This window comes from Ixodes scapularis, unplaced genomic scaffold (assembly GCF_016920785.2).
Source record: "Ixodes scapularis isolate PalLabHiFi unplaced genomic scaffold, ASM1692078v2 ptg000582l_1__unscaffolded, whole genome shotgun sequence".
In the NCBI taxonomy this organism is placed as follows: Eukaryota; Metazoa; Arthropoda; class Arachnida; order Ixodida; family Ixodidae; genus Ixodes; species Ixodes scapularis.
The window spans coordinates 551,868-557,148 of NW_024610003.1; the positions used below are offsets into that span (position 1 = coordinate 551,868).

The 5,281-nt window shown below is 47.3% G+C and overlaps 1 long non-coding RNA gene across 1 annotated transcript; it reads left to right on the top strand.

Annotated features, from left to right (window-relative positions):
• Nucleotides 1-3,207: 3,207 nt before the first annotated feature.
• LOC121834120 lies at nt 3,208-5,050 on the top strand. The gene is made up of 2 exons (XR_006077056.1): nt 3,208-3,363; nt 4,926-5,050. It is a non-coding gene; the product is annotated as an uncharacterized LOC121834120 (long non-coding RNA).
• The last annotated feature ends 231 nt before the right edge of the window (nt 5,051-5,281 follow it).

The following is a 5,281-nucleotide window of genomic DNA, read 5'->3' on the forward strand; positions in this document are numbered from 1 at the left end:
TGATGTATTAACGCAGACGTAGACAAACAAGTGTTAAAAGTTTTAGACAAAACCCCGAAACTCGGGGGAAAAAAGGACAACACAACACGGAGTCTCAAACACAGCAAGTTGGGCCATCGGATGTCTTAACTGGAAGCAGAGGTTGCATACATCGGTATGTACCTCGGGATCAAGTACATCGACCGTGATCGCTTCGGACTCCTGGCGTCAATACAAGTTGGGGGGCATCACAAAAGGAGAGTACTGAAGGATAATAGCTGTGTTTCAGACTTCGTGTTGTGTTGTCCTTAGTTTGTAAACATGTGTCGCCTCATGCCTCACCACCCTGCGGGCACGACGCCGCATGCGCGCAAAGCTTTCGCCATCAAAGGCGCCTTGTCAAATTTGGGAGCTCGTAGACTTTCGCCTTTTCTAAGCACTCCCGAATCCCCACTCAAGCTCACCAGACCCCCCCTCCCCCTTTTCCTAATGATGGCCTTTAAGCGCCTGCCTGTTTTGTCTGCGGGCCAGAAGCACCATGCATCTTCTGGGCTTCTTGCTTCCACACGGGGGAAGCAGACAAACGCTGGCCGACGTCGTCTTGTCGGAATCCATTCATTTCGCTGTCTCCTCTTTGCTCGCTCTAAACTGGTTGTCAATCAGGCTCATGAGTCCTGCCTGTCATTTTCTTCTGGTTTTGACTTTTCAAGCAAGCCTCTCCGTCGCCCCGGTGCTTTTTGTGCTTGGCGGAGGTGAGGAGGGCGGTAGGTCAGCATGTATAAAGAGTCATTTCATTTATTTCGGCTCAGGAGAGACGGAGGTACAGGAAATAGGCCGAAGGCCCATACCAGATAACCTGCAAACACACAAACTAAAAAAAAAAAAAAAGAGGGAGGGGGAGGGGGGGCTCGGCAGCTCGGTCCTGAGGACAGGAGGGGCTCAAGCCTACCCTGCCCCCCCCCCCCCCGCTTCCAGAGCCCCTGAACGTGATTTACTAAGACAGGCCTGCATTCAAATTTTGGCCGTCAGAGAAAAACGGATGGATCCAGAGGGTTGAAACTTCACAGGTAGCAAGGTACCAGAGGCCTCAAATTTCAGTAGGCATACCTTTACGAAAGGAGGTTCCAAAGCTTAGAAAAAAAATCTTTCGGCTACAGGACCCAGGTGTGTCTTTATTTAAAATCCAGAGCAGATAAAGTTTTCTAATAACTTTCGAAAGGTGCACTGGCCGTTGCTAAACAAGAAACAAAAACAGTTTTCTCAAGAAAACGTACGAGGGAGGAGGGCTGAGCAATATCGAACCCGAAAATTGGTGCTTTCCTGTGGAAAGTCGCATCAGTGCTCGTAAAGTAAAATATCCACTCGATCAGAGGTAAAGTACAGTCGTCGGGTGTTCTACGAAACGCCTGCTCACGTTTGACACCAACATCGCGTCTCGGAAACGAAAATTCAGCCTCGGAGGTCCGAACAAAGGTTTCTAAAAGTAGAAATGGCCGCCATGACCATGCCCACGGTAAAAGCGTCGTAGCATCGCGAAAACTTTTATTTCACACGTTCAAAGTGGTGTCCGTAGAGTCTAGAAAGACCAAGGAACACATCGGTGCTAGCGGTGATGAGATACGACCAGTATTAATGAAGGAAGATCAACGAGAATGCTTCCCTTAATAAATAGTGCAAAAAATAAACAAAATAATAAAGAAAAAAATACCCGATGCGAGTGGTGTGTCTGCCCTCCACCAGGCGGCGCGATCCCCTTCCCGACTTTTTTCCTTCTCTTTCCCTCTCCTCCTCGCTCATCCTCCTCCGCTTTCCTTTGTTCCCAGAGGCCGGCCCCAGTGCAGTGTTGCCAACCGTAGGGTAATTACCCTACTTGTAGGCTATTTTAGGCATTTTTGGTACATTGTAGGGTTGTAGGGCCGTCCGGCCATTTCCCTGCCAAAAGTAGGGTATTTTCAGACGTTGCTTCGTCAACGGCAAGCATAATACAAAAAAGTAAAAAAAAGCTGATGTGCAAGTTTTGCACAACTTTACAACCCGTGTGCTCCACACCACGACATCATGCAAAACGAAAGTATCCAAGTTACAAGACGTGCTAACAGAATGCACCACACGCCAAGTTGGAGCAGAGTTGTAGTAAAGTCCCTCGATGTTTTTTTCTGGAGAGTTTTGGAAAGCTGGAGCAAGTGGGAGGAGGTGGGAGGAGGTGGAGTTGCGCATATGGAGTTTGGAGCCATAAGAGGTATCTTCCCAGTTAAAATGTTGCCGCCAATTTTTTTCTGATGATTCTGGTCCATCCAGCGGCCCTTGTTACACCTGCGAAACACGTGGCATCGCGGGCGGAACCAGGCCGAGCCCACCAGAACCGGCAGCCACCTGTTCAACTGGACTTTTCTACGCGCTGGCGTAAGGTGCGCACGCTGCAAATAACCATAGCGGGAACTACCACTCGTACTGGAAGCTTTTTTTTTTTTTTTATGACGCATTGCAATTATCTCTTCTTACCACGCCCATAGAGCGCTGATCACGGATGATCGACGAGTACGGAAACCGATTTCGAAGCTCCCGGCACTTTGTGCAGTCGGTAGGCAGTTTGAAGACTGTCTACCGACTGCGCAAGTAGTTGGGACTGGAGGCGTTCACTTGAGTGAACGACGTTTTAGCGAACAAAGTCGAAACCATCACGTTTCATCGAATGACACTTTAGCGAATACGGAAGAGCCGCCGGTTTCCTATCCTCCCTCGGTGTAATAGCCTAGTTTGTCGAAATAGTACCTTAATTTGACGAATCCCTAGGCGGTTCACCCAAAATATAAGCCAATATACCGTTCCTATTAGCTTCCTTTTGTAATGAGCCGCCTTGTCTGTCGCCGCGAGTGCTAGTCCCACGTAGCCCAGCTTTTAATTTGATGACAAATCAGCCAAACATGTTGGTTGGGGATGTCTGTGCGCTCGAAGCAACACTGTTGTGCTGATGCTACAGAGCACGCATGCAAGCATGACGTTCTAGAATAACCCAGGTATGCGCGTGCATGCGTGCCCTGTCGCTTTGTACTGTATTAATACTACCCTATATCAGCATAATCCATGCAACAGCATTATTTGAACAAAGATTTGCCTCGTAGGGTAGAATGTAGGGTAATAAGAAATATTCGTAGGGTAACGTAGGGTTTTCTGGACGCTGGCGTGGGGTATTTTCAAAAAATAGGTTGGCAACACTGCCCCAGTGTGGTTTCCGTTGTGCTCGGGAGCAGTCGCGTAGTCGCCCGTGTCCAGCTCCTTCTTTGTTCTTTGTTCCGAAATCGGTCTTCTTCTTCTTCGGACCTCGAACGTCGCCTCACGCTTCCTGCCTTCGTCAAAGGGCCTCCTTTCGTTCGACACATTGGGGTAAGTGTACGTCCATTATACTATCCTTTAATTTCGAGTTTTTGATTATTTGCCAAACGAAAGTGATTTGAGTTTTTCAGCAAAAAAAAGAAGAATAATTCGTTTAAAACCAAGTGCTTTTCACACCTATTGGAGAATTTCATTAGCTTTCGGAAAATATATACTTCGATATGCGTAAAAGTATTTCTCGTTGCGTTAGAGAGTGAAGCAGGTGAAGCGGGAAAGTCCGGAGCGCGCGCGAGCCGCGATTCGATCGTCTAAGATCAGGCAAAAATTAAAAATAAAAGTGAACTCCTACCTTTAGAACAGTCTCTTTTTCTGTGCTCTTAGCGCACACGTTTGCCTAACGGCACACGAAATTAGGAATCTCTATCTACTTTTATTATTACCTAAAGAAAAAAGCAGTGTGTTTAACCCTCCTGGAAAAGCGAACGCCGGCATCGCGCGTGACGGGCGGCGTGCTTTCAAGTTTTAATTAAACGCGTACAGAAGCTTATTTAATCGCAAACTAAGGCGCTAATTGTTCGCTACCTATCGTCCGAGGCAGGCACTTCTAGCACGAATTGTTGATTTTTGGCGATTTTTTGAAGGAGCAGGGGAGCCTCGTGGAAATCGAAATTGATGCATTGGCCGTGTGGGAAAGCGCGACTTTGTGTATTAATTAGGCGCGTAGAGAAGCTTATTTAATAGCAAACTAAGGCGCTAATTGTTCGCTACCTATCGTCCGAAGCAGGGACTTGTAGCACGAATTGTTGATTTTTGGCGATTTTTTGAAGGAGCAGGGGAGCCTCGTGGAAATCGAAATTGATGCATTGGCCGTGTGGGAAAGCGCGACTTTGTGTATTAATTAGGCGCGTAGAGAAGCTTATTTGATATCAAACTAAGGCGCTGATTGTTCGCTACCTATCGTCCGAAGCAGGGACTTGTAGCACGAATTGTTGATTTTTGGCGATTTTTTGAAGGAGCAGGGGAGCCTCGTGGAAATCGAAATTAATGCATTGGCCGTGTGGGAAAGCGCGACTTTGTGTATTAATTAGGCGCGTAGAGAAGCTTATTTAATAGCAAACTAAGGCGCTAATTGTTCGCTACCTATCGTCCGAAGCAGGGACTTGTAGCACGAATTGTTGATTTTTGGCGATTTTTTTGAAGGAGCAGGGGAGCCTCGTGGAAATCGGAATTGATGCATTGGCCGTGTGGGAAAGCGCGACTTTGTGTATTAATTAAGCGCGTACAGAAGCTTATTTAATCGCAAACTAAGGCGCTAATTGTTCTTTTTGTCCAGGCTTTGCTAGTGGCGTGAGCTTTCCCCGAACCTCTGCCGTCTGCTACAGCTCCTTTGTCTCCTGGGCGACCGTTGGAGCCGACTTCTTGCACGAATTCTTTTGTTCTTTTCACGCGAAACACGGAATTCGGCGGCGCCGAGCTAGGAAGCCGGCCTCTACGAACTCAAACGTTTCATCACTCTCTGACGCACGGAAGAAAAGAAAAAAATATATGTGTGTGGCGTAAGAACGTTCGGTGCATCTTTAATGTAGGGCGCTAAAGATTGTCTTTTTGTGCAGCGCAAGAGCGAGTTGCACGGCTGGCCCTCCGTTTCAAGTGACCTCCTTCAGCTGCGGATGACCTGTGCTTAATCAAGACCGCTTGAATGGCAACTGAGAACTTGCTCCAAGCAAAAAGTGTTTTTATGAAATCGTGTTAGCTCGTGCGAATTCACTGAATAGGAACAAGTGTGTTTTCATCGAGACAGCTCTCGTCTGCAAACTTGCATTGTCGGCCTAATAAAGTGTGAGGTTATTAAAATGTGAGGTAAAAAAGGAAAAATCTGTTGTTTTGTGTTTTGCTGGTGAGGACGAAGCCCCTGCTGTGCACACCTGCGGAAACGAAGCAAGTCCCTTATCAGTTTGTTCAGAGATTT